Consider the following 14,759-nt stretch of genomic DNA (forward strand, 5'->3'; position numbering starts at 1 on the left):
GCAGGATTTCATTCCAACAAAACAAGACAAAACCTCTGCACCAATCTGGTGTCTTACAAGTGTAATCAGTTGATTGCAGTCAGGTGCTGCTTGTTTTAGCAGAAACTTCATTGGTTAAACTGTCGGTACTCGATCGGTTAAAACAAAAACCAGGCCCCACAGCGGCCCTTGAGGACCGGTTTGGAGACCCCTGCCATAATTAATCTTGCCATACAAATAATAAATTTCAATGAAAATACAATACACATTTCAAGACAAATCCTGTATACATAAACTTCATTGGAAAGTATTAACCAGAAAACAAAACGATATATAAATGATTAATAATGTATATAACATCAATTTAACTACCTAAACTTTAAAGTAAAACCATTCATTTTATTATATTTCTTCTGAATTAATATTGCTATGCTGCGTGTGCATACATTGTTTTACGGCTAAAATATTTTTTCTTAGGAGAGGGATAGTAGGACTAGCATACTGTAACTTGACACGATTGCAAACGACTAGCTGGCACTAACCCTTTAATTGTCATTTATTTGATTTAAAATGTAGCTACCTGATGGATAACAATTGCCAGTTTACAGAGCAAGTAACCCTCTTCATCCCAATTTACTTGCCCTGCGCTTGTCTGGGGAACTTCCAACAGTTTATCGTTGCCCCCTCCCTCTTCTTTTCTCTCTCCCAGCACCGTCTGCACGTCAGAGCGGCTGCAGCTCCCTCTCACCATCGCCGGGAGCTGAGCTGTTGTTACCCGACGTGGCCGTTGCAGCCAGACTGCTGCTTGCGAAAATATTTGTCGATTTATGACATTTTAATGCTTCACTCTCCAGTTTCTTTAATTTTTTCTCTCTAACCTTCTCCGCGCCACCCTGCTCTTTTCAGTTTTTTTGCCACCACCATCCATATTGTGCATTAACACTCGTCGCTATTTTGCTTCCACAAGGAAGGAACCAATGAAGGCTACTCTGTGCTTTCGTCGTTCCTAGTCTATCAGATTGGCGGTGAAAAGCCAGGCGCATTGCTGCCACCTGTCGGATTGGATGCGAACTGTAGATAATCAGAGGATGGGGGGATAAAAACAGTGATGCATAATGAATGGCGGCCGCCGGCCGTCCAGGGCACCGGCCGTTCTGTGATCCTCCAGAACCCACAGATTACCAGTCCGCCCCTGCCTACCAGTTCAATAAAAAAAAGCCCGAATGCAAACCTCCAGTTCAAGATAAAATGTTTCCCATTCACAAATCTATGTGTATTTTTATGGTATTACACTCTGGTGGAAAAAAGTCAACAGTGGCCTGTACACATTGTAGTGGAATATTATCCCGGTTCGCCGCCGATAAGTTTCTTGGGAAATGTAGTTCCTCTAAGAAAAGGTTAAAACTATGGTATTTCTGCTTTACTTCCGCATTCATACACACGGGGAACAAGAGTGCAAGAATGAAATAAATAAAAAGTGAAATAAATAAATGTTGAAATAAATAAATAAATGATGAAATAAATAAATAAAAATTGAAATAAATAAATAAAAGTTGAAATAAAAGAATAAAAGTTGAAATAAATAAATAAAAATCGAAATAAATTTTGAAATAAATGAATATAAATGGAAATAAATAAAAATTGAAATAAATAAATATAAATCTAAATAAATAAATGTAAATTGAAATAAATAATTAAAAATTGAAATAAATAAATATGAATCTAAATAAATATAAATGTAAATAAATAAATAAAAATTGAAATAAATAAATATGAATCTAAATAACTAAATATAAATGGAAATAAATAATTAAAAATTGAAATAAACAAATATGAATCTAAATAAATAAATATAAATTGAAATAAATAATTACAAATTGAAATAAATAAATATAAATCGAAATAGATAAAAATGGAAATAAATAAATATAAATTGAAATAAATAAATATAAATTGAAATAAATAAATAAATAATGAAATAAATATTGAAATAAATAAATAAATATTGAAATAAAAACATTTTAATGACACTTTAAATTATTTATTTAATTGTGTATTTATTTATTGAATTTTTGCACTCCTGGTCCTCCATACATTTCTGCTCGCGACTTCCGCTTTACACTTTCTCCATATAAAACAACAGCGAAGTTGGAGTGGCATCAGTCATCAAAATCCCTCAAAAAAGACAATTTGGAAATGCCGCATCCATGTGTTTGAATGCAAAAATAAATTTGAAACTTAAAAAAATGTATGTGAAAGCTATTTTTCTTTGATTTTTTTTTTTTTTTTTTGAACTTTTTTTATTGAAGTAATGTTGATTTGTGTTATTGCAACATTTTGGCTAGGACGTTATTGTCTTTATTATTCAATCAAAAACTAGGTTGCTTAAAAAATATATTTTCAAAAAGAAAAATCACCTCAATCAAAAAAACATTTTTAAATGTGAAAAAACATCTGAGATTGAAAAATTTGCATTTGAACACTTAATTTGTCATTGAAAAAGTTTTCTTTGAGTAAAGTAATCCTTTTTGTGTTTGGGCCATATTATGGGAAGGACATTTGTGTCTAAATCATTCAATCCCAAAAAATGTTGCTTCAATCAAAAAAATAATATATTTTCAATCAAAGAAAATAATCCTTTGAAAAATAACAATGCCCTCCCCTAATTTATTTATTTATTTATTTTTAAATCATATGCAAAGCAAATGACCATCTAAGATGCTAGTCACATGAGCTGTTCGAAAAATAATTTTGCTCCCATTATAAAATTATATTTTTTTGTTCATTTCATTCATTTTTGTTGCAGTTTTATTGCTTTACAACTTTTATACCGTATTGGTCCGAATGTAAGACGACCCTGATTATAAGACGACCCCCTCTTTTTCAAGACTCAAGTTTGAAAAAAAGACTTTTTGAACACCAAATTACTTTTTATACAGAAAATAATTACAGTACATCTGAAACAAATGATTATAACAACATATTTGAAAGAAAAAGCATGTAATTTTGCCTCATTCAAATCTTAATATCTGAACATTTAAATATGTAAACTAAAGTGCAATCACATTCGTAAATGAGAAATGGAAATAAACCAATCTATTGTGATAAAACAACAAAATTGCAAGAACTGCATTAACCATCAAAGTGAAGTCTAACTGTAGCCTTGAAACAAATCTGAATAAGGAAAAACATTGCAATAAAACAATGCAAACTGGTTAAACTTGAGAGTAGCTGAGATGTGTCATGACAGAACATTGCTTCAATGATACCTGGCGCCACCTAGCGTCGTGAATGGGTATAATGTCTAGATCGCAAATATAAGACGGCCCCCACTTTTCAGTCTTATTTCAATGCAAAAAAACACTGTCGTATATTCGGGCCAATATGATATATATATATATATATATATATGTGTGTGTGTGTGTGTGTGTGTGTGTGTATATATATATATATATATATATATATATATACATTTATAAAGGAAGGTCAATTTCTTGCAATGACACTTTTTTTGGCCACGGGGGGGGGCTGGCCCTCCCCGCCCCCCTTAAAATCCGGTTATGGGTTTATGTAGCCATGTTGCCGCTGGTGTTATGGAAGGTATGTTCTTCCTATTTGCTCAAAAAATACTAAAGCTAAAATCTTGCGCATGAACCGACCTGTTGTCTTTAATATTGTTATCACGATAATTGTAATTATGATGATGTTTAATATTATTTACTACAACTACTGTACTGCTGTGGCTGCAACACATGCTATCTGCTGCTAGCTGGTTGCTAATCAGTACTTGTAGGATGGCACAATTATGTAAATGCATAAATGCAAGTGTTACAAGTTTTTGTTTCTTTCTTTTCAGGTGGAAAACGCTGTTAGGCAAGTGAAGACAACTTGATGTGCCTCTGACCGTACGTCGAAGGACATCACTTTCAAAAAGCAGAGATCCGGAGCGGCTTAAGGGAGCCTCGCCAAATTTCGCCCGACAATAAAGAGACTCTTGGTGGCCTCCAGACGGGCTTTCACCCGCTGTCCTCCCTGGTTCTCACAGTTACAGGAGATAATAATGAGACTATATGCGTTTTACTTTGATGATGGAAGGCTCGACTTATGCTCCACCTTCGTATGCTATATTTTTCGTAATTATTTTGCAAACGGTCATTTATTGACCTCTTTTGCATTGACCAATCGTTTTAAATAAAACAAGAATTGGAATCATGTTGTCCAAATGTTTTATTGCGATCAGTATCTGCAATAAAAAATAATGACATTCTATTTGTGTTTATATGTACATACCTTAAGGTATTTCCTTGTAACAAACAAAATCCGTTTAAGACCTTCTTAATTTTGTCCACGAATGATCAACGAAGAGATAAGTACAAAGATACAATATTTTGGGTAGATCCTTAGGTTTACAGCACATCATTAACTGCAGCTGGTTTCCATTTAAGGCGTATGGCAACGTTGATCTACACTGGCACATTGTAGCTACTAGCTGGTCACTTATGAAAACATTCCACTTCCAACCATGCATATAGGCACTTCCAGGAGTTCACGCACAGCCCAGAAATTCTCAGAGTCTCATCTACAGTATGTCGTACTGAATCCAATTTTGGAGATTCCATGTGTTCCTCTGGTTTGATTTTGCTGTTTTGACTTTGTCAACACACTGCTGTTTCATGAGCGAAATATGTCTGCTCCGAACTTCTGGTTTAGAAAGAACAACATGAAGAGCGGTTGAAGTAAGCAGTATGTTTACAAAGTTAAAACTGAAAAATCAAGCCATAGCAACCCACGGAATTTCCAAAAATGGATTCAGCACGACATAGATGACACATAGATGAGATTGTATGATTGTTCTTATCACTTAATTGATTATTCGTGGACAAAATTACAGTGGCGCCTCCAGAAATTTTTCATAGGGGTGGCCAGATGGGGCCACTTAAAATTTTGCGGTGGCCAAAACTAAAAGCCATAATTTCGGGTTTTCATTATATTATTGCAGTAAAAAGGTCAGGGGAAAACTATCAGAAAGACTTAAGGACACGGCTACTGACATACTTTGGTGTATTGTGTAATATTTGATGTTACTAATGATTTAATGTGAATAGTCCATAACTGTCCAGTCAACATTTTGAGTTCTACAACAATTCTGTTTTATTGTGTTATGTATACAGTATATTAAGCATAAGGTGTACATTTAACTTGGGCTGTCAAATGATTACCATTTTTAATCGAGTTAATCACAGCTTAAAAATTAATCGTAATTAATCGCAATTCAAGCCATCTCTAAAATATGCCATATTTTTCTGTAAATTATTGTTGGAAAGGAAAGATAAGACAAGACGGATACATTCAACATACTGTACATATGTACTTTATTTGTTGATGGCATTAACATTATTAACATTCTTTCTGTGAAAGGGATTCACGGATAGAAAGACTTATAAAAATGTGAGTTTGTATATTGTGCCTAAATATTGCCATCTAGTGTATTTGTTGAGCTTTCAGTAAATGATACTGTAGCGACTTAATTGTTCTGCCCCAATGCATGATGGGAAGTGGTGCAACCATGACTGTGTGTGGTGGCTGCAAATGCTATATATTCTCTGTATTGGGTACACAACAGGGTATTAAGAAAAAGATCAACGCCTGTCATTCTTCCCCACGTCGCTTCCCACAATATTTATAGTTGCTGTGGGAGAGATGACGACGCTTTTGCCAATTAAAAGCACGGTCTCAATGAATGCTTATATCTACTCCACTCACTTGACACTGCCTCTTATTTAAATTTGAATTTATTGTCATTGTCATTTGTCATCATCATCATCACATCAACATCATCATCATCAGCATTAAATCAATCTTCAATCAATCTATCTCTGTATACAAGTAAAACGGCGCCATTGTAGGCTGTTTGCGGCAATGCGTGAATGAGTCGTACCGCGAATGCGTTAATTGGGATAAATATTTTCACGTAATTTTTAAAAATTAATTACTGCCCGTTAAAGCGATAAATTTGACAGCCTAACTAAATATAATAAATGCAGGCGGCACGGTGGCTGAGTGGTTAGCACATCTGCCTCACAGTTCTGAGATCAAGGGTTCAATCCCGGGCTTCGGCCTTCCTGTGTGGAGTTTGCATGTTCTCCCCGTGCCTGCGTGGGTTTCCTCCGGGAACTCCGGTTTCCTCCCACATCCCAAAAAAACATGCATGGTAGGCTGATTGAACACTCTAAATTGTCCGTAGGTATGAGTGTGTGCGTGAATGGTTGTGTGTCTCCTTGTGCCCTGCGATTGGCTGGCAACCAGTTCAGGGTGTCCCCTGCCTACTGCCCCGAGTTAGCTGGGATAGGCTCCAGCACTTCCGCGACCCTCATGGAAAATGAATGAATGAATGAATAATAAATGCATTCATTTGGGATGAAATGCATAACTGATGCTACAAGAATCTAACGATATACTGGCAAGCAGGGTGGCCAACCAACCACGGCCACCCCTGGCCACCCCCTGGGGGCGCCACTGCAAAATTACAACAACCTGTCAGCCTGTGTTGACGTGACGTATAGATTGATACGCCGGCCACTTGAGTGACCAAAATGAGGTGAAATTACAAATTATAATACATTTGCTGAATGCAGAAGGGCTGACACAGATTTTGTTGTTACAAGGAAATACTACAAGGTATGTACATATAAACAAACATAGTATGTCATTCCTTTTTAGTGCAGATATTGATTGCAATAAAACATTTGGACAACATCATTGGTGCATGAGCAAAACAGGTCAATATATAACAATTTATAAAATATTAGAAAATATTAATCAAGGTTGAGCATACGAGGAATGTGTTATCAGACAGCAGAGCTCCCGACATTACGGAGACCGTTGGCGGCATCCAGACGGGCTTTCTCCCACTGTCCTCGGTAATTCCAGCTCCAATAGCCAATCTTAAAGTTGCTGCAGTTAAAAAGCTCGTAGTTTGCTCTCGGGATCGAGCTGACGGTCCGCCGCAAGGCAAGCCACCGCCCCCAAACCCAGCTTCTCGGCCGCCCCCAGGTGGAACGATGTAGTCTCGATATATATCCATCAATGTACGGTAAGTGTTGCTGTGAGGCACATTAACTTGTCTTCCCTTGCCTAACAGCATTTTCCACCAGTAAACAAACGAACAGCAACGAGACAATGTGCGTTACTATGTGTTACTACATTGGTTGAATGACGCGAGAAAAGTCAGAGACACGGAGAGAGAAGAGTGTTGTGACGCTGTAGCAAACGCGATGCTAGGCTAGGTGGCTCCAGTATTTCCTGACTGTAGCCGACAGCCTACAATCTACTCCTAGATATCACATGCATATAGAACTATATGCGAAATGACAGACTCGGCGGCGTTGGTAAACAGCTGCCATTTTAAAGCAGTAGACTTCTCAGAAAGGCTCTGTTGCAGTGAACCTTCCTAGCGAACCTAAGTAACTTTTTAGCTAAAATACTCCTAAATTGGCAAAATCTTGACTTGAATCTATCTTTAAATGATGAAACAGTTTTAAAACTTTCACATGTCGAAAGTAGACAGAAGGGAACTAATGCAAAAACGGGAACAATTTTAACAACGTTAACGGGTGATTCACAACATTAAATCACTTCCAAATATAGCAAATGTTTTGTTGTTGTTGTTGTTGTTTTTTTTTTAAATGAGGAAAAAAAAACATGACAGGTAACACTAGTTACTTTGCCAAGTAACTAATTACTCTTACATTCAGGTAACTGAGCTCCTAACTCAATAACTTTTTGGGAGAAGTAATTTTTAACTGGAATTAATTACTTTTTAAAAGTAAGATTAACAACACTGGTCATAAAGATAAAGTCTGCAGAATGAAAATGTCAAGGAACGCGGGCAGGCAGGTTGTCTGGACCCAAATGCAGGGAAACAAAAAATGCAGCGAGGCAGGTGGCAGTGAACTCAAAAAAACCTTTTAATGATAACTAACAAAATCACAAAGTACAAACAAAAGGGCTAGGGCTCAAAAGGCAATGTTCAAACAAAACTTACTTAAGCGAAGGGACGGGTACACGAGGACTTGGACGGGGCTTGACTTGAACGTTGATGTAGACACGGACATTGACATAGACAATGACGCAACAGGGAGTGACAAGAAACTGGGTCATTATACAGTATACGCAGACAAGGGGTAACGAGACGAGGAACAGCTGGGTAACACAGGTGGATGCAGATTGCAGGATACACTGGGAAAACACACACAGGTGAGAGCAATGGGTAATCACAGGGACAAGTCACACTAGGAGAAACCAACACAAAACCTAACAGAAAAGTGACGAAAGCGGAGATTTTATTCTTTCAATTTTTTGCCGAACTCAATTTGCCCCCAACTATTACTGATCACTTCTCAGAATTAGCAAAAGAAATGTTCCCTGACTCAAAGATTGCATCGGTGAGTTAATTTTATCAATTGACCTTTTTAATTTATAATTGGACACACTAACGAAGTAGCTTCAAGTCAAACTGAATTGCGAGCTGAAATGCCATGAAGTGCAGCCATCAAGAGACATGATAGAAATTCCCAAAAGTGCTGCATACAATTATAACAAAAGTCAGTGTTAAATTTTAGTAATCGTGATGTAGCTGAAGATATTGTTCTTTGATTGCACCAGGTTATACGTATATGACAATATTACCAATAAATTCATATTATTTTAAAAATTGAGTTTTATTTTTGTTTCATATTGCACTCCTCCACTGAATCTCTCGCTGTTTACGACTTCGCCGTGTAGTAAAGCATTTTTTTGCCATATTCGTGCTAACCATTTGGCAGCTGCACACTCCTCCGACGTCGGCCGGTTTGTTCAGCAGTCATTGTCCAGCTGCTTCCCCGGCGAGCTCTCCTGTCCGTAGTAGCAGGGGAAATTGCTCTTCGCCGGGCAGTTTGCCGATCGGCGAAGACATTCGACAACCCAGTCGTCATGTGAAATGATCCAGGCTAGTTATGTGTGATTTTCCGCTTCGAAGACTTTGAAACGTCACTCGGTTCGGGTTAGCATGTCGGCTAGCTAGCTGTCACGCCTCTTGGTTTGTTTACATTCTCCAAAGCCGGGGAAGGGAAATGACATAAGCCAGATGCCATTTCTTTAGCTATTGGGGAAAAATACTTGGATAAAAAAATATCCTGTAAAAATATTGGAGTAGAGAGACTGAAACAATGACATTTTGCGGCTCTCTTCGTTGCGTTTTTTTCTAGTTCTGAATAATTCCTCCTCACTGGGCTGAATAGTAAAACCGATGAGCCCATTCTCCCGCTGAGGTCATCCACCTGTTGGGCACGCTAGAGCCCTATAATGGTAGGAGTGGCTAACCGGCAGATTAAAAGACTAATTTCTCGTCATCTGCGATTTGCTAAATTGTTGTATGTAGTTGAATCCTCACAAAATATGATTCTAATTCAGATATTTAAACTTTTTTTCACCTGTCATACGCACTTTAACACTACTCTTAACATGAGTACAACTTTTGGCTACTCTACCCACCTCTGAGTAAATATAAAGGAGTAATAAATATAAGTCGTTACTACCCCCATCTGCCTCTAGGAGGGGAGTCACGTGACCTCCGTACCATTTACGAAAGAGGGGCTTTCGATAATACGGACAGTTCCAGAGGCTTGACAATGACAGGATGACAAGGTCAGCTGGGCGCCTTTTTTTCGGCCGACTCAGCAGAGCTTGACCCTCAGCTGACGGGGCTCTTTTCTGGAAGGGGCCCCGCCATTGAGCGGCGCGGGCCATAAATGAGCGTGCGCGAGAGCAGGACAAGCATCGCACTCTGAACAAAAGAGCCAAAATGCCAGGAACGAAAGGTGAGCCGACACGTACGCGCGTACCGGATGAGCCGCTTGTCAATTTTGATGATTTGATTTCATCGGACGGGTTATTGACGCCAACGGACGTTGTTTTCAGGTAACAAGTCGGACAAGAAGTCAACTACCAAGGTGGGGAAACGCTCGTAGCTTGGTAGTGCCGTGCAATATGGACAAAATCACGATATGACTCAGTATAATGCATTTGAAAAATGAGTTTTCCTGTTGACTTTATTTTTGAAATCACATTAAACTGGCCGCCTGATTTAACATTTGGCAAATATACAGAAAGCAATGCAGGAATAAATAAGTACAAAAAAAGTTAGTTAAAAAATAAACAAATTTAGAAAATTAACTATATTCTAAAAAGAAAATCGTAAAATTATTTTAAAAAGTAAAGTAAATATATACAGCTAAAAATAAACACATTTTGAATTATATATATATATATATATGTGTGTGTGTGTGTATATATATTTAAAAAAAAAAAGAAAAACAAAAATGGAGGAAATTATCAATTAATTATATATATATATATATATATATGTATGTATATATTTTGTTATTATTATTTTCATGTACGTATGCATTTCCTCAATGCTTAAGCATTGCAGGGATACATAAGTACATGAAAGTAGTACAAATTTTTAAATAATGAAATATATAGTAATAGAAAATTATATTCAAAATTTTTATCTCAAAATTGTTTTTTTTATAAATCTCAAAACGATAAAAGAAATGAAAATAAATGTAGAAAACGAATCAAAAATTAAATCATTAGTTTAAAAAATTATTTGTATTTATTTTATATAGAAAAAAAAATGAAAAAATGAGTAATACATCAATTAATAGTTTTATACATATATATACTCAAAAACATGTTTTATCGTTTTTGTTTCATGTTTATTTTTAATTTTTTATATTTTTCTACAGATTTAGTTCTTTTTATAATTTTTTCTATCACTCACTAATTTTGTAATTTTGGATTTTCCCATTTTTAGTTGTATTTTTTCTTAAATATGCACTTTATATGTCTGTGTGTGCGTGTATGTGTGTATATTATTATTATTACTACTTTGATGTACTTCTGTATTCCCCCAATGAATAGAATAGAGTAGAATGGTCTTTATTGTCATTGTCAGCAACGAAATGAACATTGTGAAACAACGAAATTTGACATGGCACTCCATTATATACATATAGAATGATAAGTAGTGCTCCAAGCTAAAACGCTCCAGTGTAAACAATAGCAGCACGTTAGCATAAATAATTATGCTCAAACTTGAAGACATTTAATTTTGTACTAATACTTGTTACTCGTGACTTTGACTTTTAAAACTTTTGTATATGAATTTAACATAATATCATTCATAATAAATTAACTAATATTGATATTGGAACGAATTGTTTTGTCTGTGTGGATGATATGTGTTACTTTTTTCAGTTGTCTTGCATGCATTACTTGTATATGGTTGGCAACAGGAGCCGATTGGCTAACCATTGTGAGTGAAAACAGAGATATCTTGAGGCCGATTGGTGGTACTACTATAGCATATGGAGTTATCAAGTTAGCGCAAATAGAAATCCTTTTTGTGATATATAGCGTCATATTTTACAGAACTAGTCGTAGCTATTGCTGTTCTTTCTCTTTGACGTGCTGACATATCAGACGTCGCTTCCTCAGCAACCTCAGAGTCCTAAAGAGCAGCCGAAGAAAGGTGATCAGAAAGGAGATGACAACAAGAAGCAAGGAGGTAAGCATTTAAACCATTTTTGTCACACCGATAAAGCTCATTTATTAAATGTAGCCAGGTAAGCTAGCCTGAGTCAGGCTAACTGTGACTAGCCTAGCAAGCTAGCCTGATTTAAAAAAAAAAAAAAAGAATTTTTATTGACAAACAACAACAAACATTACAACATAAGTGGCATGGTACAATGTTAAACCACTTTAAAAGTTACAGACAAGCCTAGAACATAATCATGTACATAATAAAGCTAGCCTGATTTAGGTCTTCTGTGGTTTGGTCTGGATTTCAAAATGGCGGCTAGAGGAGGGGTTAAGAAGCACAGACTGATTTGGGAAAGAGCAGATAACAAAAGAAATGTTGTGACGTCAATGCAATCCGACTCATGCTTTCCTTTGTAGTCAGTTTTAGTTCACTCAGAGATGTATTAACATTTTTAAGATGTAGTTATGTATTTTTTAATTTTTAAGGGGCTACAAAGCAACACAATTTGTGTTGCACTGATACAAATACCAGTGTTTGTGCAACGCTTTTGTTGCTCTAATCGTGCGGTGGCAGCTCCACCTTCCTGATTAAAATGGATCAAACTGTATTGGGAGCTAAAAACTGGGATCGGTGCAACACTAAACAAAATAATCAAGAAACAATAACAATACCACAACAACAAATTAACAGTTAGCCTGGCTCAGGCTAGCCTGCCCGACTAGCTTAAAGAGCTAGTAACAGTTAGCCTGACTTGGGCTACCTTGCTGGGCTAGCAATGCTTAACCTGACTCAGGCTAGCTTGCTGGGCTAGTAACATTTAGTCTGAATTGGGCAAGCTTGCTGTGCTAGCAATGGTTAGCCAGACTCGGGCTAGCTCGCAAAGCTAGTAATGGTTAGCCTGACGTGGGCGAACTTGTCGGGCTAGTAACGGTTAGCCTGACTGATGCTAGTTTGCCAAGCTATTACATTTAGCTTGACTCGGGCTAGCTTGCCGGGCTAGTAATTGTTAGTAGTGCTGCAGCTGTCGATTTAAGTAATTGATTAATCTATCAGTTAGTTAGTTCGAGTGATCGGATTAGGAACATTTTATTGGTTGAGAAAAAATTTTAAGAGATGTAAAACAAAACCTTGTTAAGATTGCACTTTCATAAGAGCATTGAATCCAGTATGAAATAAAATTCCTGAGTGTTTTTTCAAACTATGCAGAATCGAACTTTCATTTCACAAGAAAACAATTAAAATACCTGATCTTAGCCTCAACCAGTATAAATGAGGATCAAAGTACAACAAAAGGACAATTGGCTAACTTGTATAGCAGAAGTCTGCTAGCTTAAATGCTAAAAAATGCTAATTTCTTCTTTTTTTTTACATTGTTTTTAACAAATGGTTCAAACACATTCCCACAAAAAAACGGCTAAATATACCTTTAAGCTAAATTACGAATGCATGAAAAAAAAAAACATTAGCTTAAACGAAAACTTAGCTAATGTTGTCCTTGGGAGCAGCTGGATTCAGCAGATTTAAACCACATACGAAAGTGACTCAGATCAGATTTGAAATGGTCCACTTCTATGAGACTTGTCCCGTTCAGCTTTTTTTTTTCTTTTCTCCATTGATCTTAACATATCGTTCAAACACATATTCCCACAAAAACTGCTAAACATAGGCCTACATCTAAATTAAAATATGAATGTTTAAAAAAAATCATATTAGCGCAAACAAAAATTTAGAACCTTATGCTGGTCTAAACAGGGAGCAGCTGGATCCAGCCATGTTAGATGAGTTATGTGTTATTCATTTTTGCCACTAGAAGGCAGTGTATCCACCCAAATCAATAAAACTAAATGCAAACACTTTCAAAACAAACCATTACAATGCCACTGTAATTAAACGAATCAGCAGCGAAATGTGATTCGAAGCTTTTTTTCTAATCGAATTACTCGAGTTAATCGTTGCAGAACTAAAGGTTAGCCTGACTCGGGCTAGCTTGTTGGGGTGGTAACGTTTCGCCTGACTTGGGCTATCTTGCTGGGCTAGTATCAGTTAGCCTGACTCGTGCTAGCTTGCCGGGTTAGTAACAGTTAGCCTGACTTGGGTTAGCTTGCTCAGCTTGTAATGGTTAGCCTGACTTGGGCTAGTAACGAGCTTGCTTGCCGGGCTAGCTCGCCGTGTGGCCAGTCAGTCTATCTGTGTTTGTTGGGCTTCTCTCGCAGGACAGCCGAAGGGAGAGAAGCAGTAACTTCCAGGCGTTTGTCAAGATGGCTTTGGAGACACTGCTGGGCTCCTGCCGTCGCAAACATGGAGGTCCTCGCGGCAGGCAGGGCTGAGCCCGGCCCAGGACCCCACCCCACCCGACGGGTGACATCACCTTTCCTCATCTCTGGCCAAGAAGGAAATCTCCTTGCGTTCTGTCTGCCCACGCTGTTCAAGCCGACATGCCGGTTGTCTATAAAAACCCCAAACGATTCATAACACAGAGCTCAGAGCAAAAGCCCAGTTTGTCATCCTTCCCCAATTGAAGCCAATTATGGACTGTTTTCTCATTGGCTGCCATTGACGGCGATAGACGTCCATTCCAAAATAAAGCCTCCCACTTCAAATGCATTGGACGTCTACTAGTAATAAACTCATTTCAATTCAAAGCAGTAGGAAGATTGGACATCTATCATTGTCAATGGCAGTGAAAGGGTTGGCGGTCGAAATGTTTTTCTTGTAAATAATGAGTCAAATAAACAACTATTTCTTACATGATTTCAATGTATGTGCCTGTTTTGACTTTTTTTGGATGCTTTGCAAAGTAATATTTGTAGGGCATTCACAGGTCACTTTCTGTTATTTTGAGCAGAGGTGGGTAGAGTACCCAATAATTTTACTCAAGTAAGAGTAGCGTTACTTCAAAATAATATTACTCAAGTAAAAGTAGTCCAAAAAATGTACTCAAGTACAAGTAAAAAAGTATTTCGTGAAAAGAATACTCAAGTAATGTGTAACATTATGAGCAGTGTTGTTAATCTTACTGAAAAAAAGTAATTAATTATAGTTACAAATTACTTCTCCCAAAAAGTAATTGCGTTAGTAACTCAATTACCTGAATGTAAGAGTAATTAGTTACTTGGCAAAGTAATTGGTGATAATTACTTTTTTTTTTTTCCCTCAAAAAAAAAAAAAAAAAAAAAAAAAAAACATTGGC

The 14,759-nt window shown here is 36.9% G+C and overlaps 1 long non-coding RNA gene across 1 annotated transcript; it reads left to right on the top strand.

The window, feature by feature from the left end:
- The first annotated feature begins 9,773 nt into the window (after positions 1–9,773).
- Positions 9,774–14,320, top strand: LOC130911955 (uncharacterized). The gene is made up of 4 exons (XR_009062507.1): positions 9,774–9,839; positions 9,940–9,971; positions 11,524–11,593; positions 13,783–14,320. It is a non-coding gene; the product is annotated as an uncharacterized LOC130911955 (long non-coding RNA).
- The last annotated feature ends 439 nt before the right edge of the window (positions 14,321–14,759 follow it).

This window comes from Corythoichthys intestinalis, chromosome 2 (genome assembly GCF_030265065.1).
Source record: "Corythoichthys intestinalis isolate RoL2023-P3 chromosome 2, ASM3026506v1, whole genome shotgun sequence".
NCBI classification, from domain to species: domain Eukaryota; kingdom Metazoa; phylum Chordata; class Actinopteri; order Syngnathiformes; family Syngnathidae; genus Corythoichthys; species Corythoichthys intestinalis.